Here is a 24,788-nt window from a genome sequence, read left to right as displayed (position 1 = left end):
GGCCGGCGCGGCGGGGCCAAGCGCGGCCCGGGGGGTACGCGGGGCGTTCCGGGGGTCGGTGGGTGCTTTGCCCAGTGTCTCCGACCTCTGAGCGCTGCCGCTCGGGCTGTGCCTTCCACGTGTCTTTATTTCAACAGCCGCTTCCCCGTTCCGCCCCGACTCCGGCGCGGTTCATGTTTCCTTGTGAGCTGGTGGGGGTGGTGCAGGGCGGAGACCGAAAGGCTGGGAGTCAGGAGGAGTTTCTTCGCGGGAAGGGTGATTAGACACTGGAATGGGATGTCCACGGAGGTGGTGGAGTCATCGTCCCTGGAGGTATTCAAGAAAAGACTGGATGTCGCGCTCAGTGCCATGGTCTGGTTGACTGTGGTGGTTCACGTTGGACTCGTTCACCTCAGTGGACTCGATCACCTTAATCATTTCCAAGCTTATTGATTCTTGTGATTTTGCGAAGCGCAGCCTGGTGGGAGAAAAGGAATTAATCCCGGGTGATTTTCCCAAATCCGTTCTCATAAGAGCACATATCATTACTGTGTTGGCGCCGTGCGGAAAGGGGGAGGGAGAGCGAAGGAGTGCCGAGGAGAGCTCTGGCAGCCCAAAACGCGCGCTGCACATGCAGAGCGACGTCTTCCAGCGCTGTTGGTGCGTGCGGCTCGGCAGCGTCCCTGTGCCAGACAGCTGCTCGTGCGGGAGCCCATCCCGCTTTGGGGCGAGCCCTGCCGAGACAGGCTTTGCTCAGCTTTTGTTTGCATTAAGTCATCTTCGTTTTAGAATCACACCGAAACAACCATGCGTGGCTCCAGTGCTCTTGTTTGAAGCGTGTGTAATAAAACGCTAGAGCACAGTGAAGAGAGCTACCTCTGAAAAATGCACTGCGCACAGTGGGTATTTAAATTAGCCTTTTTTTCTCTCTCTCGGAAGTGATATTTTAGCTACTCAAGTTTTCAAGTACCTTTCAGCACAATACGGAATTGCAAAGGATTAGTTTTTCTACAAAAGGCAGGAACAAAATGATCTAGTGGCTAATAACAACAGGCAGACTACAAGCTAATGGTATTTTTCAAAAGAGACAGTTAACTTGGAATGTTACAGATTCTGTTCCTTGAGAACAAACAGAATTCCTCAGATTAAATATCTGTGCTTTGACAGAGGGTGTGCTTTAAATCAAATTCTTGAGAATAAGAATATAAATGTATAACTGACCAGGTATTTATAATTCTTGAAAAGGTCAGTGTAGAGTCAGTGGCATATGAATGGGTGAAATAGCGGGAAACTTCAAGAGAGAGCAAGTACTTTTAGGACAGGTGTTTAAATTAATATTTATATTCTTTTGGGGATTCAAAGTTTTGCACATAACTTATAATAATACGCACACTTTTAGGGGAAGAAAAAATTCAAATTTTAAATATTTTTATGATTGTATTTGTAGTGGGTGAATCTATCACCAGAGTATTTTTCTGGTGTGCCAGGGAGAAAAGACCAAACATATTTTAACTTCATCATGGAATTTTCCCAGAGCTCCAGAAATCAATGCATATGTATTTATGTTGATACACAGTTAGGTGTTGCTGCAGGTAGTCATTAAGAGAAGCTTACATTCATTTAAAACAAGCAAACCAGAATTGATTTATGTTAAGTATTGGACTTCTTTCCATATCACCCCTGACTTTGAAAGGCTAGTACTTTCTGTGTCTTTAGATTTTTTTTAATGGAATGTATTCCTTCAAGTTCATGATTATATTCACTGAATTTCTAAACACCTAATTTTGTTTAAAATTACCATGAATTTTTCTGTCTGTTGAGATGACATAATAAAATCTTTCATAAGCTAGAACTTGGAGAAGGATGTGGAATTTCACATTTAAATTCAGTAGTGGCTTGCTGTTTCATCTAAATCTGTTTTTAAAAATTAATGTAGCTTTCTCTATTCTGAGAAGTGATGGGATAATGTATTAATCAAATTTTACTTCATTCTTTCCCTGAATTTAAGAACTTGGAAAGATGTCTCTGTTCTGCACTGTGAAAGCTGAGTCCAGAGATCATTTAAAGGAAAATAACTGCAGAAAACAAATAAAGTAAGTGCTTCCCTCATTCTACCCTTGCTGAAAACACCAGTGTTTTTAAATAATATTGTTTACTTCCTGTGCTATCTGGTTTTTACATCTCTGCTAGGAATGCCACTGGGTGTTCCAAACTGATATTTTACAGGACTCTGTTCTTTGAATGATGTAAATTTTATTCAGTAGTATGAGGTCATGGAATACATATGAATTTTTCACCTAAGACTCTGTCTTTATTTTAAACTTCATGTATTTTATTGTGGACTTGCTTTGAAAGAGGAGAGGATTGTTTACAGGCTGAATTTGTAGTAGTTGAAGGAATAGAAGACATCAGGTAGCAACCTATTGAACAGAAATTTAAGTGTCAGGGATCATCTGTTAGGGATCATTTCATTCCTTTTGCCCATCTGAAAGAAGCTGCGTATACAAAGAACAAAAAACGATGTGACTAAGCCTATCACTTTTTTTAGACATTAGTTTTGAATAACGTGGACATAATAGTGGTATGCAGAAAGAATAAAATGGAAAAATCCAGTTTTAAAGGTGAATATCAATAAACTTTATCATAAAAGGACAGTAATAATATTTCTGAATGTTCAAGATAATAATCTTAAGGGGGAAGGAATTACTGCAATTTAATACATCTAAGATTAAGAAAAGTCAGATGAAGCAGTACCTGAATTCTCAAATTAAATTGCATTTAGAGTAAAGCTGTGCCGATAGTAATGGCAGTACACTGATACAGAGTAATTAAAGAGTGGGTTCAGGAGCTTCCTTTTGTGCACCAAAATTTGCTTTTTCCTGTATCAACAAGATTTTTTTATAAACGTACTTTAAAAAATTATATATAATAAAATATATTTGTGTATTTATATTATAATCTATATAAATTTATATAGATTAAAAATACAGTTATGGGTTTTTCGGTTTTGGTTTTTTTTTTTTACTTGGAATGTTATGGTTTATATTATTTGCTTGTTTTTTCTCTTTTCTGGGAAGTTACTAGAGGCTAAATATCCTCCACTTCTCCTAGGGCTTCTTTTCACTCTTCCCTCACAGTTTATTTTTAATTTTACTGTATGTTATTTGAATCACAGAATTACAGAATAGTCTGTGTTGGAAGTTGGATCCACAGGGATCATCAAGTCCAACTCTTCAGCGAATAGGTGATACTGGGTTTGAATCTGCAACCTTGGCATTATTAGCACTATGCTCTAACCACCTGAGCTAATCTCAGGACGTTTATCCCCTCTGACAATGATTGAATGACCATGTCCTCTTTAAAACTTAGTTTTGAATTTATTTGTCCTTCAGATATACTCTTTTCTGGGTCCTCATGTCTGTACTGACAAAAGAAAAGGATTAAATTCTAAACGAAAAAATCATGATCTTGAGGTTTGTGCTTACCACATTTTTCCACAGGTGGTTGCTTGGTGCATTTCTCAGCTCCATGGCCCCTCCTGACTCTTAGAACAGCACTATGGAAGCTTGTTGTGGCTTCTAACTTGGTTTTCTCTGTTGCCACAAGACAACAGCATATTGAGTCACACCCCATGTAGATCTCATCTGGTCTCCTGTCTCTAACAATGATCAATAAAAGATTTTGAGGAAGAAATGGGAAGAAATCATCTACTAAGATCTGTTAGCATATAGAACATTCTTCCTGTCACCATTGAATGTGTTGAAGGACTTCATGCATTGACATAAGCTAATACAATTAACTTTTCCTTCCATGAACAAATGCGGACAGTTCTGAATCTCTGTAAATGTTTAATATTGACAGTGGTTTGTGGTAAGAAATTCCATAACTTAACCTGGCTTTGTGTGAAAAAATTAGATTACCCTTCATTATGCAAAGAATTGCATTGTTTTGTGTATTCTGAGATTGCATCCTCTGCTCTTTTTTTTTTCTTTTTTTTTAAGCTCTCTAGCTGTTCTGTTATTTTTAAACAAGAACGTTAGGCATCTGACTTTCAGGTTGAACTGATGCTTCAAGTGCTATCTTACTTCCAATAATTGTATAATAGGTGCATTTTATATTAACATTTGCTGCCCATCTTTATTTTCTCTCAATCTTGGTTTTGGGGGTTGTGTCTCTGGAGCACTGTGGTTCCTATGGCATAATCTAATCTTTCCATTAACTGCACAAAGAGCTCTAGGGTGTGAGTCTGCTGTACCAGTCCTGCAAAATAAAGTCCTCCACTTCAAGTAGTTGTAGCACTAACATTTGGCAATACTAAAGGGACTACATACAATACATAAGCAAGATATACACTTACTGGTTAAATAATTTGTTTATATTTTTAAAGTGTGTTCAGTACTGATAAGAATACATAATGAGGTTTGGGAAGTTACAGATGTGCTGTGTGCAGGAAAATACTGTGACTAGGTGTGTTGTTTTCTGTACTGCAAAATGGATTATTAGCATGTAACTACAGCTTCAGTATATCTCAGTAAATTACTGGGCAAGATTAAGACAAGAGAAGGGCAGTGAAGTTCTGGTGCTTTTAAGAGACAGGGCAAAGTGCTTCCAGTGTGCGCAACAAGTGGAGTTCTGTGGCTGACTGTTCTGGTGATTTTTTGTACAATAACCAAGTAAGGAAGAAGATAATTTAATCTTCTTAAGCAAAATCCATTACTTGCTGGCTGTGTGTGAGACAATACAGTTCCGTTTAGTTCAGTTATAGCAATTGCATGTTTAAGTCAAGGACTGAAAGATTTTTCAGCTTCAAGCAAGAATTCGTTATCTGGCAGCAATTACAATCCACTATGGCAGAGAGGGGAATAGGATATGGAATAACATTTCAAATATCAATGATATTTGGCTTAATTTGTGAGACTACTTGGAGACTTACTAAAGCAGATGGGGGTTTTGTTTGTTTTTTGTTTGTTACTTTTCTTGTTTGTTTTTTTTTTTTTAAAAGCCACTACTGACTTTGATTGAAGGTTTTTGCAGAGATTTTGCAACTTTAAGGTGGACAGTGCTTCTTAACCACTTCAAGCATCAAAACAGCAAAACAAAGCATCAGAACAGTAAAAGGTGCATGTAAATGATGGCAAGAAAGAACCAAACTGCCTAACAGATTAAAAATTCTCATAAGCAAAATGAAAGGGAGTAGTAAGCTCATTAGAACCTGTCTGAATAATGAGTACATACATGTCTTAAGGACACAGTAATTTATAGGAGAGACTGTAATAAATAGAGACTGGCATGCTGATACAGCTTTAAACAGGTGTGCAAAACAAAGAAATGAGGAATTAAGGACATTTTTATTTTGGTCTTGTTGCTGTGGTTTCGCTGAATTTCATTACTCATTGCTAAGCATCTCCTTCTTCTTAATAGTTTATTTTTGGGTTAACTACCATTTTCTTTACTTTCGATTTTGTTTTTTTCTATCAGAAAGTTGGGCGTTTTGGGTTGAGGATTCCATGCTTCCTTAGTGGGATAGTAGGCGTTTAGTTGGGAAAGCAGTTGGCAAGGGATAAAAAAAGTTGATGGTTAGAGACTGTAATTGAACAGAGATTCATTGAAAAATGTGACTGGTACAGGTAGCTAGCCAAGAAGAGGGTTCCATTAGGGATGGAACAAGGAGGATTAAGGCAACACAAATTGCCTTAGTTCTATGGCTTAAGCAACATCTTGAAATTCTGAGTCACTATTTCTCTGCCTTTGGAAATTGTATGTAAAACATACTGTCAGAAAATGGTTTTAGTCAACCCCAGTAATTACACGTATCTACTCACGTCTGTGTGACAATACAGTCAGAACTGAAATTATATGGACATTTTTCTTGTAGTCATTCTTTTATGTATAGAACAGTTATGTGTTTGATGTAGATGAGTGAAAGCTCTCTCCAGTTGGCTTTTTTTAAAAAAAAAAAAGGCAGTAAAGTAGTAATTGAAGTTCAGGTGGCTCAGTTTTGTCAGCAAGGTTTAATTCATTTTCTGGCATAGTATTTCTGTGAGATAAAAATCCACTTAATAAATCAGATTTTTCTAGGCAGCTGCAAATTGTAAGTATATCATTTTATGGATGGATTGCTTTATAAACAATGGTCTGAAATATTTTGAGTAGTACTTAGAGTACTCTCAAGGCCTCATCAACTACTGTTTTATCTCTGTTATTCAATAAATGCTCATTAACTGTGCACATTTGTCCTACATTCTTTTACTGTGGTTTTTGTCTAGCACTATTAAAGAATGTGTGCAATGTAACTAAAATCCTCTTGGAGGTTACTGAAATGCAACTGCTTTGTCTTTCAGAAATAGTATGGCTATTGTGTACTAACAGTTCTCTTCAGTTATGTTTTTAGAGTATGAAAACAAGAATCATGTGTCTGTTTTTGGAGTAGAGAAGGAATTCAAGTAAGCATAATGTAACCAAGTGATCTGGAATTTGGCTAGCATTCTAGGAACAAATGCCAGCACTTAAAAGCCTTGGATAGTTCTTTTTGTTGTGTTGAAAGGGAACATTGGTCAAGCATGCTCTACATTGGAAGTATTCCTGGTAAAACATCAGGTTTTCAACATTGTTCTTTAATCTAATTCTTTAGTACTTAGCTAATTAGGGTAAAACTGATGATGTAAATAGTTAAAATAAGAGTGATTTTGATGTAGCTAGACAAAGGAGAGACTGTGGGCTAACATGCCTAGTTACTTTTTTTAATAAAAAATTATTGGTACATCATGGCATGGTAATGCTAGTAGAGAGAATATAACTTCTTTTCTACAATAATGATTTATCTTTCAAGTTGCTCATTTCTCTCCTTTTATGCCGGTATAATTTTGCTCTCAGGCTGATTCCAACAGACGTTTTCTTTTGTTCTTGATCCAATGGATGTTTTCTTTTCTTCTTGAGTGTAGGAGTTGCTGATAATGACAGGGATTGTATTGTGCTTCTCCTTAATGGCTATGGAAATACAATTTTAACAAAACTTTGAATTATTTATAAGCAGTTTCTTATTTGATTACATATGCTCTGACTAGAAGATTTAGACAGAAATAAACAGTCTGCGTTAAAATAAATAAAATTCTGTAAAAAAGTTTAATATAGAATGACTGAACACAGGCCCTAGTGAAAGATGAAAAAAAGCCATCCAATTATTCATGTTTTGCGTTATGGCATAGATAAGCATTTTAAACAAATGACAGCAACTTGTGTGGTGAAGCATTGACTGCCTTACTGTTACTGATGGATCACTTCACGTCATGAAACAGTGTAGAAAATTATTTGATTAAACCAGTAGTAAGCCTTTAAAACAGTGTGCTATTCTGCCTGTGATTTTCTCCAACTGTCTTATTCCCATTTCCAGCTCTTTCTGCTTTGTTGATTCTTAGTCTCTCCTGCAATTGGAATTATTCTTACCTGTAATAGATACTGTGTATAAATTCGCGTATTAAAAATTGTAAGAGGAAAATTATACATTGTAACTCAGAACCTGGATTCTTGGAGTCAGTCCGAGAGTGTATCTAAAAATTCCAGTCTTTTTTGGTCTAGTGGTGCCACCACGAAATTTGCAACAGAAACAGTGGAGATACCCTGGAGATGGCCCATTAATCGAGGGTGGGCTGCATTTTAGCAGCTACTCAAGAATCTGATACTGATTGAGATGGAAAATCTAGTAGATGATTTCATCAAGTGCCCCAAAAGAAGATCCAGTAAATCTTTTGGGACGTCATTTCAATTCAACAGGAAATCCTTTCAAAACCTCACTCGGGGAGAAAAGAACATGTAAATATTCAGACTTTTCAATGGACAGTGCCTCCGCGCAGAAAAATTGTATAAAAACTCTGCACTGAGACTCAGAATTTGTGGGCAATATCAGAAGGTACCCTTGTTGCTGTCCCGGTTGTCCACCCAGCATTCGATCGACGTTGTCCTGATTTATCGTGGCGTTTCGAAATTGATTTTTGAAATTGCTAAATAAATCTTTGGATTTTGGATTGGCTCTTGATCATTTATAACGTTACCCATATATTTCTGTTTATTCTGTCCTACTTCGTATTCCTCAGGTCTTCACATCTGATGATGTGTATTTTCTTCTCTTTTTCCTCTACTACCCCAACCCTTCTGTCCTACCAAGGCTTATACGTGCTTTTTTTTTTTTTTGGGATGTAATTTACACACATTCTGAATTATATGTTATGTCAGATTTCTAAAGTAGCAACACTAACCATTCTCTTTTCATTCTCCAAAGTGATGGTAGAAACTGCTAGAATTGTTCTTCAGGTTCAATAGCAAAAATTTATCCCTTTTGTCCATTTGAGTCATGTGGAGAGTGGTAGGCCCATAACCCCTTCAGCTAACTTTCCTGCAGGTACCTTGTAAGCTCTTTGGCATAAAGATGTTTGGCACCTGCCATCTGGACAGGTCAGTGTCTTTGCAGATCACAGTTTTGAAATTCCTTCCTCCAGGGGATGATAGATGTCCTGCTTCATCCCGGAGAAATGTTGTATGGATGAGATTTGAAATTAAAACCAAAGAAAATCATGGTTGGGCTGTCATGCATACACAAAAGCAGTTGGTGAGTATACCAGCTTTAAAAGACCTTACAACTGGAAAGAATATCTGCTTGCTAAATACCTTAGAAAACCATTGATCATGTACCTTCATATTTGCATAATTATGCCCATGTTTATATGCAGGTTGTGCCTTATTCCAGACATATGCTCCAAGTTCTAACTCATTGTACCCAGTTCATATTCAAAGTCTAGCACATCTTGTTTTGCTGTTGGGTTTCAGAAGCTGTTTTTTTCACCTTAGGATCAGCTAGTTGTCAGTGTGTTTATCTTTTTATGCAGAATGAGTGCTCCCAAAGAAGTTATGTCAATTACAAGTTCTTTTTTATCAGCAGAGGAGCAGCATTTGCCAGAATGAATCATTAACAATAGTCGAAATGCACTCATTCCTCCCTGCCTCTTCTGGAAACCTTACTGAATTTGAAGTAACCCTAATCTGGGCATGTACTCAGGTAGACCAGTTTTCTTTATCAGTACAGAGGTGACTCTTTGTTCTTTTCAGTAGTAGTTACTGACAGTAAAGGTCATTCTACTCTGTCTTTTCATACCTCTCACCATACTGTTGCTTCTCTTTGGCAATAACAGATACAGATGCTCAGCCTGCACTATTCAAAACAGCTAATTCAGCTGCAGTTACCATAGTGGGTACCTACTGGTATTAGATGTTTTCTTATACAAACACTAATAAGTTGCTAGTAGAATTTCTTCTTTCTTTGTTATTCTGTTCAGTGGAGGATTTGAAAATTTACTGTAGCCTTGAGTAGAATTCTTGTTGTTCATAACAATTTAATAAATTCTTCTTTCCATTTTAAAAATTAAAATTGTCATATTTTCTGTGGCAAGAATTCTCTTGCACAGTAATTAATAAGGTATGTAAGTGAAGTGGATTTAATCTACCTTTTGGTCCGTTTACCATTGGATAGCAGCATGAATTTCTTTCATTAAAGCTGTTACCTGCTGCAGATACATGATCAATACATGCAGCAGAAATCAGAAGAATCTTACTGGAGCAGAATAGCCCTGGTCTTCCACGTTGAAAAAGGTGTCTTTCCAAGATTTACGTGTACATTTTTGTTTTCTATGCGCATATAATTCTTTATCATTGTATTTGGAATAAAAAAAGGCACAAAGCTATAAAAGGCAAGCACAACAAAACTTATTTTAAATCAGTTAAATTCTGTGCTTTGGTTTGAATTATTTTTTAAACGGATTAATGCATGATGTTGATTAAATGGGCCAGGTAAAGCACAGAAAAGTGGTTCTAATTCTGAAACAAGAAATAAGTGTATCTGGCAGATTTTACAGCTGATAACAGCGTCAAATTAATCCCATATTTGTGCATAGGTTATGTAAATAAAATTTGATAGTATACTGCATAATTTGAGATATGGAACCTAAGATGCACGTAATTCTGTTTATGGAGTTACACAGCTGCTGCTTGTAATAAGCTCCCTAGGGAACCTCTGTTCAACAATCCTTTTTAATGAGTGTTTTTAACAGTTTGGGTTCCATTGCAAGAGAAGAACCAGATATAGAATGTCAAATATAACTAAAATACAAATAAATCAAGATTTGTAACAAAAATTAGGTATAGATTGTGTACAGGTGTGTAAGCTTTTGAATATTTCTTTGAAAACATACAGTGATTTTGAAAACTCTTTTGTAAACACAGGGTTCAGTGTTTCAAATGATAAATAAAAAAATAATGATTGCCTTCTTACTGTTGCAATAATAATAATAAGAAGAATTACTTTTTCCCCTGATTTTTAAATGTGATTCACTGTTTTAATTATGTTTGTCTTTCATCACGATATTGTTGAAATTTAAATAATTACAGAAGTATAACTTCTTTAAACATTTTTTGGGCCCCTTCTAACTGAAATACTCTGTTCTCTTTTCTGTTGTCCAATGCTATGTATCATTTTGATTTGTTTGTGCAAAAATAAGAGAATGACTATAGCATTTTTATTAAATATCTCTAGCTTACTTCTCTTGAAATAGGGGAAGTAACGTTGCTTTCCTCCTGAGAGTTTTTGACACTTAGATAATTTGTTTCTGTTGTCTTCTTCACTTCCATTTTTGTGAGCTACTACTTGCAGCCTTTTTTTAAGATTAAAGTAGGTACTTACATCCTGTGTACAACATATCAGCATGTAGAACAGCAGCTCTTAGGAGTATAGTTTTTCAGCAATTGTAACTTCTTGTTTTACTGAACCTTGTAATTTATTATACTCCATGTGTGAATTATACAACAGAAACTTTTAAATATGGGCAGTTTTTTCCATTATTGTTATAGCGTTTGTTTTCTCTATGATGAACATATCCTCATCAGTGAAGAAGACTTTATTGTTGATCATTTGTTTTCAGGGAGGATCCCTTAGACTGTTCAGAGTGTGCAGGTGCGATTCAGCTGTGGTTTATGATGCCAGAAATTGTAATGTGGAATTTAACAAGCAGAAAAAGCTGCATGTTTTGCAAGGTGATAAACTACAGGAAATTCAGGACAAATAATGAAAGAATAAATTACGTAATTACTAAATAATGGATGTGTCAAATCTGTATAAGGAGTTAATTAATTGTAATTACAGTTTGGTTTAGCAAGAGATATTCAGAGGTATTTATGTTGCTTAAAAGGAAAAACAGTTTGTAGTTGAGGGTCGTTTTGGTTTTAATCAAATCCAGTCATAATCAGTAAAATACATATGATTGAGACATAAGATGAATGATAAGGCTTAGGAAAACTTCTTACAGAATTCTGTTAATCTGCTGAGAGCTCACTTTGAGAGTCCACTCGCATTGTAACAGTCTGGGCTAAGTTGTAGCGGCCATAACCTTTAAGCCATTTAGAAACTTATGCTGACTTGTAATGGTGATCCATATTTTACTTTTTTGAAAGTTAATCCTATTATAAGACACTGCTGCTTCCCAGTTACCCTGATGAGAAAGTTACAGTTGTTCTCTTCATCCTCAGTGTGATGCTGACCCTCTCTGGCTGGTGTCTTGTCACCATTTGGACTCTAGACTATATTCATGTAGTTGAAAGACTGTATCAGTTTCTAAGCTCTTTACGAAGTTGAAGCATAAAGCATTACAGGGGAGAGATGGAGAGGGAGAGAGAGCAAAAATTTAAATTATTTAATTTCTTCTTTTGTATGGGTTGTCCTTGTATGGGTCAAGAAGTTCCTAAGACAACTGTAGATACTATGCCATATTATTCCTTCTGCAAGTCTTATTTATCCTTACGTTTTAGATAATCAGATGTAGTGTGTATTCCACATAGTCTGTCCACATTCCATATAGTCTGTTTACATTTTTAGTACTGTAATTGTAGTTCTCTGGAATAGTGTTTCAGAAATAAATAAAGTATTAATTCGAACCCTGTGGTGTGAAAGAGCAAAACTGCTAAACTCAAAAAATATTAGAAAACCCACTGTCATTCTGACAGAAGTTCCATTTCAGAACCTAGCTGAATCTTATTAATACTTCTCCAGCCTCTGCTTTCTGTTATGATCCTGTCTTCCTCCTCCTTACTCAACCGATACTACTATAATTCTTACTGACAACTGTTCCTGTGAGCTTCTAAATATTCAGGAAGCATACTAGCTTTATTTCTATCAGCTTTTGTTTTCTCTTATGCAAGACCTGCTTGTTGTCCTTACATTTCTTTCTGCTTATCCTTCAGCTTTCTATGTTGTCCATTTCCTCACCAAAGAGAGGACTTTTTTTTCTTCTTTACTCAATGGAGATTTCATTTCTTTTCATCTGTATTTCATATCTCAGAAATACTAGAAGATCAATGTTCTTACCTATGTTAATCAGTCTGTAAAACTAAGGTGGTCATATTAGAGGTGCCTGCACATGGCACTTGGGGTGATAATGGTGGTGCTCTGTTGACAGTGTGACTGTATAATCTTGAAGGTCTCTTGCAACCCTGTTGATTCTGTGATGTATGGGTTTTACATCAGGTCTTGGCAATGTCAGTAGAAGTCCTAATCTAAATACATGGGATACCTCCAGAAAAGAAAGAAGACAGTGTGTGAGTTTAGGAGAAATAATTCTGACCTACTATTACAAAGTCTAGCAAATCCTATCACCAGCTCTTTAACAATCTGCTGATCTACAGAAGGTAGAAGAAAAATATTTACAATGGAAAAATTATGTGTAATGTTTAACTTAGTGATCAAAGAAGTTAACCCTAAGGTCCTAAAATGCCATGCTTATGATTTTGTGACGTATTGACATTACTGACATCTTAAAAATACAGGTATATCACAGTTACAGTTTTGTTAAGACAAACAGAAATTTGCTAGCAAAGTGCTCAGTGGACTTGGATTTATCACGATGTTCGCGAAAACTACTGATGTATGATAAGCACTTTCATTATGTAATATGAAACACATGCATTCGTATTGCTGGCACAGTGAAAGCTTGGAAACATTTCAACACCTTCAAGCCAGCAAGTATGTAAAGCAGTAAGATAAAATCATTAATAATCAAGTTCAGGATAGAGATTACACAACCATTAATGAAGCAATTCTCATTAAAGTAGTTTTTCTGGATAGGACGTGCCTCACGGAATAGGAATGCCACTTTCCCAGAGAATGTCAGCAATGATTAGTAACCCTGCATGTGAGCAAATTCAAGAAAAAGGTTCTGATTAATTCTCCTTGGGGAGAAAGAAATCACCATTTTTTCTAGAATCTTAGGTGTGAAGCTGTGTGGGAAAAAAAAATCAGTGAAATAATAAAATAGATGAGGCACAGGCCTTTTAGTTCAGAGTCTGTTCATAAGCAATAAAAAAATAGTGTTTTGAGAGAGAAAAGAAAGTTAATGGAAGGGAGTTCTTTTTGTTTAGCTGGAGAACATTGATATATTTCCTTGCTCAGTCCTTAAAATGTCAGTAACCTAAAAATCTAAGAAAGGATTTAATGATGAATTATTTTAATGGAAAAATGACCACATTTGCTATATCAATATCCCAGTCACACAGACTTGCATGCTTGAAGTGACCTTTTTTATCATGCTCCAGTAATATACATATTTATACTATTATGGCTCCTGCACAAAACAGATACATAGTAATTGATTGTTGAGAAACAGTGTAATCTATTTAATAGCATTTCTATTTTCTTCTAATATTTTGGCTACAGTACTGTAACAGTCAGTGTGAAGATTTGCTTTCAGTCAAAGTTGTAAACCTGGGATTTTTTTTTGTATATGTGAACAGTTTCATTTCTGTTCTTATACAACTTAGTATTTTTTTATTTACAATTTAAATTTGGGTATAATATGAAATTCTGTCTTTTTGGATTATGGGGGGTTTTTTCCCCCTAATTTGGGAGCTTGTTCATTATTTAATCCATTTAATGCTCTTTTTTAAAAAGAAAATAAAATCAAATGCTGTGGCACTAAACAGTAGTCCTTCCAACAAAATGACAGTGGCTAAATCACTAGGAACCTCTCTGACTTGACATTATGATCAATATGCTGGATCTCATTTGTGACAGGTGTGGTCCTTTTGTTGCTTGTATAGGCAGATTATATGTTTTAATGAAGTAGAAAATTATACATTGTAATTTATAGTTATTGCTAATAATTACTGTTTATTGCATTGCTATGACTTAGCTATCCATTTATGATAGGAGTTAAATACAGAAGATGCTGGTGCCTGAGAACATGTGTGATATGAATGTTAAACCGTATTTTCTAATTTGTTGTTTCTTTCTTAGTTTAGCATTTGACTTTTAGCATGTTTTATTTGCTAGCACCTCATTAGTGGATGTAACTTGGAACTAATTCTCAGTGTGCTATGCACAGCTGGATACTGAGCTATCCATTTATTTTATTGTCCCTACAAACATAAGGTGTAGTTTATTTTTTAACTGAAGGAAAATCCCTGAAATCACAACATCTTAAACTATCAGTTGTAGCAGACAGAGACCATATATTTGTTGTTGCCTAAACTATGCTGCTTTTTTGATCTTGCCCAGCAGCCTTTTCATTGGTCTTAAGTTTAATATGTTTGCTACAATTTCATAGCACCATGGAATGGTTTTGGGTGGAAGGGGACCTTAAAGACCATCCAGTTCCAACTCCCTGCAGCTGAATTGTTTTACATCATTGGAAGTGGATATGGTGTTACCATCTTTTTCTTTAATTTTAAGTTAGACTGTAAGATGCTTTCATAAGAGAAGTTAAACTATAAGAGAATTATCAGTCTAGTGGTCTTCTGTCAGTTTTTGTGTATTATCTGTTTCTTACTTTGATCCTCTTCTGGTCAGTCTGAAAGAGTATTTTTACCTTACACAGTCTTTAAAATTTTACCTATGCTTTTGCTGTTAAATTACTTTTCATATATACCTTAGTTTCTTAATTTCCTTTGAATGTTTTTAAATGAAGTGCTAAATTAAATATTATTATGAATAGACATGGTTTTACTTTTTTTTGGTGTGCTTTTTCTTGGTTGCTTTTTGTTTACTTTTCTCTAATAGAAAGTTCATGAACTCTGTCAAGAATATGGGCTTTTTTGCACACATACCAATAAATTTTGGGAGCAGATGATGTGATTATAAAGGCAGATGTGTATTTGCATCATGGTGGGATTTTTGTTAACATTGATAGATGGTGTAAATGTTTTCAATATTTCAGAATACATTTTACTGAATATATCTGTTTTTATATGTATGTGTATCTATGTCTATGTAAGCATATGTAACTCCTATATACAAACACAGTATTATACTGTTTATGTTAAGCTGTCTCGTTATAAATCTGTAGCTTTTAAATAACTTCTAAAAACTTTTAAAGTGTGAGAAAACACTCACCATTACCAGTTTACTGTTGTGAATGAGTATTTTAAGTCGCTCAGAGAGCCACCAGCAAAGGTGGTGGCCAAGGCAGGTTTTATATTTAAGTGAAGGTGCAACAAAGTTCATCAACAAGTTTCATTCTACTTGATGGTTAAAGCACACACAGGCAAAGTCAGACTAGAACCTAAAATCAATCAACCTAAAACTAAAACCAACCAAATATTATCTACATGTAGGCTGGGGATGGAAAAAGGGGCAAAGATAGAAAAGGGTTAAGGATAAAAACAAGTAAGAGAGACAGTCCTGTAGGGTCACAAGATTAGGACTAGACCACTTGGCCCAGACTTGACCAATGATTTAGGCCTAAAGGGTCTAACAACTTAAACTTAATAGCACAATTAATTGATATTTAAATAATCTGTTAAAAGATTCTATATAATTTACTGTAAGCACAACAGTAATTCACCTCAGGCCTAACTTCCTTACAAATCTATGTTACTTGACAATCTAAGAGAGCAACATTAGTAGGACATTTACTTTAGCTTATTCAGAGATGCACACAGAAGATGTATGTACAAGGTAATCACTTATGAAAAGTTTCTCTTAAGGTCAGGGAAATACTCACATTGGATGCTTTTGCATCTTCTCAACAGGCTGAGCCATGAGGAGTGGGGTTAGCAGCCCAGGATCCATTGCCGTTGTTCACTGGTCCTCCGAGTACAGCAAACTCCCTGAGAGGTGCTCCACTCAGAGGAATTCGCTAATCACAGACCACTGCAGGTCAGAAGAGCTCAGGATGGTTTTTGAGGTTGCAAAAGATGTCTAAGAGCATCACCTTCAACCTCTGACTTGTGATGACCTTGTTGCTAGACCATGGCACTTAGTGCCACGTCCAGTTGTTTCTTTAACACCTTCAGGGATTGTGACTCCACAAACTCCCTGGACAGTTCATTCCAATGAATTCCAGTCTAACAATCTGTTCTGAGAAGAAATTCCTTCTGAAAGGAAGAAGGGTCTACTTAGTACCACTGTTTCTAGAGTCACAAGAGAATTGGCCTAAGTCATAATAATCTTCAATCTTGGCCACAATGCAGGTTAGTAACTTCAGTTAAATGTTGTTCCACTGAAGTTGTTATTCAGACAAAAAAAAGTAAGTTTCCAAAGTGGTTTGTGCTAGACAGCACAAATTCTTAGGAGCAGACAATATTTCTGATAAGCTCAAGAGCTTAGTCCAGGTGCTGTTTGCCAGAGCTGAGGCCTAATGAGCATTTCTGAGATGACAGTGCAGCCTGAGGGGCAGGGAGCAAGGGGAATGCACCACCACACTTGATGTTTTTTTTGCTTACTGCATAAGGCATATTTAAAAAAATACATTTTTAAAAATAAAAATGTGAATGACATGCAGCTTGCAATTACTTTTCTTGGCCCCGAGAGAAAATCTTTATCTTCACTTTAACAGTAGTCACTGTCAAAGAGGAAAGAGCAATAATATTGGAAAGGGAAAATTAATTTCAAACTGGCATAAGAATCTGCTTATTTTCAAACTGGTTGAGGGGATTTTTTTCTTTTAATAATACTATATTGATGTTGGGAAAGAAATAATGGCTTCTACTGTCTTTTAAATATTTTAAGTTATTAAGCTGCTACAAGAATGACTTGGTACTGTGTAATTTAACTGTGTATGAGGAGAATAACCTGCTCTAAGAGATGATGTACTGTCTGTTAGTTATTTCTTCCTGAAGTCAGGTACATGATTTTTAAATCTAGGGAAAACTTGATACTGCCACAGCCATAAAAAGTGATTATTTTCTAAATTAATAAGAAATTGTATACCTGTAAGACTACTGGGTTAGCCTCTGAAGAGCATGAAAGTAGAAGCAGTATGTCTTAAACACTGAGCAAAATTTATTTCCGGCCCTCCATGCACACTCTCCCCCAATCACTGGAAGTAATATTCCTGTCAGGCAAACAGAGCCATGTAGTCCCAAAATGGTTAGATAAATAATTGGATACAGAAATATAAGTTAACACAAATTAATTTCCATTGACTCCCTTTACTCCTTATTTGCATGAACAAAGTAGATGGTGATTTTATGTTCCAATGGTTAAGTCTAAATGGCTTTGAGTAATGTTTTATTTATAGAGCACTTGGTTGCCCATAAGGTGAGTTAAAGTGCAAATTGTCAGGATTAAGATGTGACTTTTTCATAGCTGGTAAAAGAGAGCATCAGTAGCCAGGTCTGGGTGCATGAATAAAGTGTACACTGGTAAGAGGAGTTTTGCTGCTGAACCTCAGACTGTCCCCTGTATGTGATGGGTCAGAATTTGTTCTTGGAATCTGAAGAAATGTTTGCAGTTCTAGAGTCAAAACCAAATTGGATAGCATAATGATGACAAATCTCAATCCAAGAGGTATTTGGTCTTAATTTTGAAGAGATGTATCAATGTGTGAGTGAACTATGTCCTAGGCACCTTCCTCTTAATACTGAGAAGCATTTTTGGAGTATGATCGATATGATGAACTGGATCTGCTCTGAAAGACTTATTTTGTAAACATTGAAAGCTGAAGAGGTATATATAAAATCAACAGTGATTTTGGTATATTTAATACACTTTTTATGTTACACATGAGGTTTACTTTCAATAACCATAGCTTTTTTCCTGAATTCATGTTTTTGCTTTATGTAAGTCTGCTTGGAGTTACAACAGAACCAAAAGGGAACATGAAACAATTGGATCATTTAAATAATCCTCTCCCACAATATTAGTAGAAGTTATTGATATGTTAATCACATCAACAGTGATATGTAGATAATGCCAGTTGCTCTTCAGACATCAATTCGGCTTAAGGCCTTGTGAGAGTTAATATTAGAAATAATTCATGTTCGTTTAAATAGTCAGTTGCATTTAATTGTAGATTTGTTTGTGAAAAAAACAGCTGCACCTTTTCCTCATCTCTGTTAGTCTGCTATTTGAAATATGCCGCAGAAGTTTTCTGCACTGGGCAGAGTTATCAAAAGTTTTGCACTTGAAATCATACAATCTTTATTTGTTGGCCATTGAGTGATCTTCTTTAGTCTTTGATACAGTAGTGAGAAAAACTATGCATCTCTGTCTTTGCAGATAGTATTTGCATTCATAATTATCACAATAGATAAATAGTTTGTGAGTGAATTACACAGCAGATCCATCATCATTACACTTCCAAGTGTATGATTGGGGCAGAAATTTGGCTGTTAGCCATCATAATGACATGGCTTAACTTATGTGGTCAGTCTTGAAGCAGATTGAATCAAATTTTTTTTTCCCCAGGGAACAGAAGTCCCAAGGTATGTTCTAGGCAGCTGATATGATAAATTATTAGATACTTTTTATGTCATGCCAACCAGGGACAGCAAATATGCTATTTTGCACCTTTCACAGAAAGAGATATAAGGAGCAGCTTGTTTATTTTTTTCCTACTTTGGATTTTTCCATTAATGTATCTTCTCCAAGATAGTGACTGCTAATTCCAGTAAAATGATCCTCATGAAATGGAAGCCTCCTCCTCTAGAAGTGAAGTTTTGTTGAGGTGGACTTTGTTACAAACTATTGCAAAATTCAAGTCTGCGGAACCTCTTTTTAGTGTTTAGTAAAGAAGTAATATGAAAAGGACCTGTACTGCAAGAGTATAGTATATGTATTGCACATATGAAAGCTAATATACAGGCAGGAGGTATCCTGCCACTTCATGTTAAAAAAGTAAAAGTTAAGCCACTTTACATTACAAGTATAGCATTTCTCTCTCAAAAAACAGGTTCCATGCAACTGAGATGATGAGTTTAAGAACAGAGTGAATGAGGAGTGTAGGGTTGGGAGCCATGCAAGGGACAAGAAACGACAAGAAAGCCAGTGGATGATAGTCACTTGGTTTCAGGGGGTGGCAGTAGTGACAGAAGTTGGAAGAACGTAGCTTGCTAGTCAGAATGAAAGGAGTAGGCAACAATAACTGAGGTGTGGTAACAGAAAGGAACACAAGAGACAGATTTGTATTGTTCTGGAGATTGAAATAGAACACCCTAGGCAAAGCAAACTTGAAAACAGTGTATTTCCTTGTGATATTTCTTTTGATTAACTTGTGCAAGTAACAAGAGTTTCTTACCTATCACAAAAATTCAGGTTTTTTCTTCATGTTAAGTGTCCTGTATATCTCATTAAGTCGTATGCTTTATCACTGTGTCTTGCATTTAGATGCACCCAGCAACTTACAGATGAGATGGCTACTGACCAGTTGTAAATATACTTTATCCCTCTGCTTAGGAAGAGATATTATCTCTAGCTAATAAAATTCAGAAGACTGACATAGGAAACAAATAGATTGTTGGAAGATGTATTAAGTCTTTCTGATTCTGTCACTGTTTTACAGAAAGTAAGAACATCAAGATTACAAAAAAATCAGTTGGTACACAGCAAAATAGAAAAATTGTGGGTTGGTTATTCTGGGGTTTTTTTAGTCATTCATATGAGCTTTTATTTTTCATTATGAGGTCTTTAATAATTCCATATCATTGAACACTAAATTCTTGGTCTTTCCAGACATTGACTACTGCATAAATAAAAATCTCAATATAACCCATTTGGTTTTTATGTTAATAGCACTGAAGCTGCTATAAGTATAAATTTCCTGGCATGGAGTTCACTGTGTTGTTTGATTCTGAAAGTGAAAAAACATACAAGATGTTTAATACTGGTTAAACTTTATCTTAATATGAAAATGTAATAGATTTGTTGCACTGTGTTGAAATATGTTAATTAAACAGTGGGTTTTTTTAATAAACAACTTTAGAAGAGTCTCAAACTCTTCTGTAATTAAATATGCCATTTTAAATTCGTAAAATTTTAGCAGACTTCTCAATGCAAATAGAGAAATGAAGTCTACACGAAGTTTTTGTTTGTTTTGGTTTAATCAGTTGCTAATACTGAGTTTTTCATGTTTTCTCAAATTATTAATTTTGTCAGCCAGAGACAATCACGTGATCTGTCACATTTTACAGACTCTGTAAGACTCTGTGTGGATTTCTCTACTTGCATGTAGAAGGATGATGACATTTTGAAAGTTTTAAATGGCATATACCTTTGATGAAGAGTTTGAGACTCTGCTAATATTGTTTTTAAAAAAACCCTGGTTTTATACAGCTTATTGTACTGGGAGAAAGGTGGGGTCAAAAATACTGTTGTATGTCCTTGCTTCCTTGTATGGTATAGTGACCACAAAATCTACTTCACTCTGTCTTTGAAAAGGGGCAAATTATGCCGTACCTTTCTAACTCTGCAATCAAAAAAATATTCTCTTGTAAACATATAGATAAGCAGGTAGTTAAACATGAATTACGACTGTAAAACTGTTAGAATGAGTGCGGATTTATTGCATTTCTTAAAGTAGTTGCTATAATGAACAGTAATTATGATAGGAAAATAGAAATTGGAACTGCAGTGATTGAAAACTTGTTTGACAGATACATGAAAATGCTGGCAGTTCGGATTGTTTCAGTTTGCTGTTACTTCTGATAATTACCTCAGCAGACTTGAAAAGGCATCATTAAGTATGACAAAAAGAAAAATCTATCATCATCACATTAAAGATTACATTCTCTAATGCTGAAAGCTACATCAGTTTTTAGGAAATAAAAAAATTTATGTCTGATTGTAGTATCTGTGTCTAGTGGTCCCCTTTTAACCTGTGTTTAACTTTCCTTTCAGGAAAAGGAGCCTGAAAGAATACATAGAGATTTTGAAATACAAAGTGTGAAAAAAATCCTTCTCCTGCTCAGGCCCCCAACTGTGCAACATGATGTAAGTTATTTAACCATTTTGTCTCTTTTGTCTCCTTTGTAGACAATTAAAACGTACAAATTTCCGTATGTTTAATAGTACTTTGTTTTGATTAAATTCTTTACAATCATGGTGAAAATTTTAATTTAATTTTAAAATTGAAGTTAATTGAGTAGACACAAAAGATATTAAAGGACATAAAAGGTGTTTTGTAAAAAAGTATCAATTGAAACCTTAATTCATTACTTTTTCAGCTAAAACTGTTAATTAAACTTGTAATACTTTGACCAATTATTCCAGCTGGCCTAACCTTGAGGAATGAGTGACTGCTTATTGTTACCTTCTTTGCATTTTTAGTTTCTGTTTTTACAAGAAAGTAAATATTCTTGTTGGCTGAAGTTCTGTAATCTTGTTGTGTCGTTTACATAATTTAATCCTTTTGGAGTTGTCAAATTCATATTTCAGTGTCTAAGTCCCAGTGGTCTGGAAGGATCTAATCACTAGTCGATCCAGTAAAAGAAGTGATCTCATAGGAAATGAATCAACAAAGTCTGATATATAAGTTATAGAGAATATGGGGAGATATCAGAGTCCTTAGAAGAAAAGAAACATTTAATTCCGTGTATGAATCAGAAAAGTCTGACAAGTTTCAGTTCAGTATCCATGTTAACACAGTATTAGCACAGAATCTATCTCACAAGTGAAATCTTTCAGCTAATCTGTATTACAGTATGATTAGCATACATCCATAGTAACTTAAGGAAATAGATAACAGAATTTTTAGAGTAATTTCTTGGCTACCTAGACTGGTAGAACTCCCTCTGCAAAAGAGAGGAAATAAGTTGTTTAAGAACAGGAAGTGGGGATTGTGAGTAGCTCGTATTTGAAGGAAGTGTTCATAACTCTAATGATTCTCAGTTAACTGACAAGACAGGTGTTACCTCTATAGTAAAGTATCAATTGTGATCAGTATGTTATTTGGATCTTGGTTTTTTGTGTAACTTTGGTTGTTTTCCATGCATTAGTATTAGTGCAAATATATTTTAACACCATCTCTCTTTTCATTCTTATATGACTACTGTAGGAGCATAAGGACTCAGGGTTCCTCTAGAGTGGGTGTGAGCATGAACTAACATGTGAGAACCTTGCTTTTAGTCATGAACTAACCTTGTGTGCATGTGTTCTTTTTGATCACTGTCTTTTCCTATTTCTTACTCTTTCTTCTGTTGCAGAAAGCCCTATATCCTTTTAGCTTTCCTTTTATCCTGCCCAGTATTCCTCCAAAAGGAGTCAACTTGAAATATTTCTTGTTTATTCACCAGTAATTCTTCTAAAAAAATTTTAAGTTTAGATTTGTCACATCAGTCATTATTCTTTTTTAAGCATTTGTTGGTTTTTCTGTGTTTTGCAGCTGAAAAAGTACTTACGAAAACGAAGTAGTTAAATTTTAAGATAGTTGTGAAAATTAGCTTCCTTTCCTAACTATAGTTCTTTTCTTTTGTACAGACGTAAAATAAGTGATGTTAGCACAGCTGTGTTTGCAACTATCATCTGTTTCAAACTTTCTAAGAATTAGCTCTGGAGTTTGCTGTAAGTACTTTGTCTAATAACGTTAGCAGTTGTATTTCTTATAAAAGTCTAACTCCTAGATTAAACTCCTTTATCATTAGGGCTTAAAATGCTTAATTAATGGTTTGATTGTATATTAACATTATTTTTAAAATGTGTAAAATATTTTACAGCAGTAGTTTCACAGAGCATTGATAATGCAAGCTGCGCATAGTCTTTACAGACTGAACATTCTTTTTAAAAATAATTTGAACAGTCTGTCATTTTCCAAAAACCCCTTAGTTTCTTTTCATTGTATTTTCAATGTGCACATTTTGTGTGGTTCAGACACCTGCGTAAAAAACAGCTTTCTCAGAACTGAAATGAGCAAATAATTACTAACAATTTTGTATGAGCATTATTTTATTCAAAATAAATTTTTACAATTTTACTCAAAAACATGAACCATGAGGAGACTAAAGTACAAATGGTATTCAACAAACGCTCTTACTCTGAGTAACTGTGGTTTATGCTACTATACCTGCTGCATCTTGCTGATCACTGTACTATCTTAGCATCTATGAAAATTGATATTGTCTCTTATTGCATTCTTTCAATGGTTCTGGTTTACTTTGTATTTAATTATTTGGTATGTAGTCTCTAGGAAAATGAGTCAAATTACACATTCTGCTTTTTTTTTTTTTTTCTGAAAGCAATAGAATTCATAATTTTTCCAGCTTCCCAGGGCTAAATTGCCAAATGTGGGCCAGTCAGATAACTCTTCATCATTGTTCATTGGAGCTTAAAAACAAAACTAACTAAGCAAAGCCAAAAAGACCCCTCAAACCCCACAATAATTTTCTTCACATTTTAAGCCACTGTTACTCAAGATGGAAGGTCAGTGTCATGGGAAGTTACCTTCATAGTTGTGCTAGTCCGATCTTTTTTGTCATGTAAGCTTGTACACTTGAGGTATTTGAAGAAGAAAATTGAAAGCTGATGTATAACCGTATTCAATAGGAAAACAATTATATGAGTGGAGTGATGGATTCTTGGTGACCTGTGTTGCTTAGAAACAAACTGCTGTTTTGTGAATTGATTAAATCCTTGTCTACTGATTGTTTTTTATTGGAAAGTCCATTGCAATGCCTGACTCAGGCTCGGACATTCCTCCATTAACCATGAGGTCAAGCTACTGTCTGCATCTTTCCTTTCTCCAGTCTTACTTCATCCTAGCTAAAATCAGACACCTGTCAGTGAGCATGTCTTACAGAAAGTTTCAGTTACTAGTACTGAATTTACCTGGTACAAGGTGACTTAGAGCACACATGATCACATAGTGTATTTCTGTTATGTTAGCCAGTGCACACAAGAGAAGATTTTTAACAGCATTTTGCCTTCATATTTAATTGGTTGATATGTGGCCAGGTAAGTAATGTGCCACCAGAAACTTAGCCTGTCATCATTGTTTGTACAAATTTAAACCAATGAAGTAATTTTATATAGGATCTATTCTATGTGTTGTAGTACTGCATGCTTTTGTCGCAGTGTAAGAAATTATCTGGCTAGATTTACTGTCTCATTGTGGGTTTTTATTTTTCTATTACTTACTGAAGAATATTTCTAGAATCACAGTCTCCATATTCAGCTACAGATCTGATGTGTTTGTCTTCTCTTGTTTCGCACTTCATCTTAATTATTGTAAAATCCTTCTTTTGAACTGAAAAACATAGCCATTGTCTCTATGTATTCATGTAAAATATTGCTGCAGTGTGTAATTTCTCACCATCTCATTTGTATATCCACCTTTAGACTTCTTTCCAGACTTCTCACTTTAGAACTCAGGTGGTCCCTCCCTTTCTATGCTAGCTATTATTGCCCTCTTGTTAAATTTTCTAGTGATAGTTTTTTGCTTTCTCTTATGTTGTATTTCACATTTGATAGGAATTTTCAGTAATTCCCTTACATTCCATGGCTTCTCACTGTGACTTTTGCTCCGTGTACTCACTAATTCAAGAACTGAGCTTCAGAAGTGTTCAACCTA

The 24,788-nt window shown here is 35.3% G+C and overlaps 1 long non-coding RNA gene across 1 annotated transcript; it reads left to right on the top strand.

The window, feature by feature from the left end:
• The first annotated feature begins 64 nt into the window (after nucleotides 1-64).
• On the top strand, nucleotides 65-24,788 carry LOC136288835 (uncharacterized). Its single transcript, XR_010720595.1, has 5 exons — nucleotides 65-312; nucleotides 1,988-2,072; nucleotides 21,125-21,217; nucleotides 22,703-22,786; nucleotides 24,689-24,788. It is a non-coding gene; the product is annotated as an uncharacterized lncRNA (long non-coding RNA).

This window comes from Chamaea fasciata, unplaced genomic scaffold (assembly GCF_029207755.1).
Source record: "Chamaea fasciata isolate MVZ Bird 193981 ecotype frontalis unplaced genomic scaffold, bChaFas1.0.hap1 SCAF_4, whole genome shotgun sequence".
NCBI lineage: Eukaryota > Metazoa > Chordata > Aves > Passeriformes > Sylviidae > Chamaea > Chamaea fasciata.
Note: the sequence above shows the minus strand (reverse complement) of the source record. Positions and strands in the feature narration are given on the sequence as shown.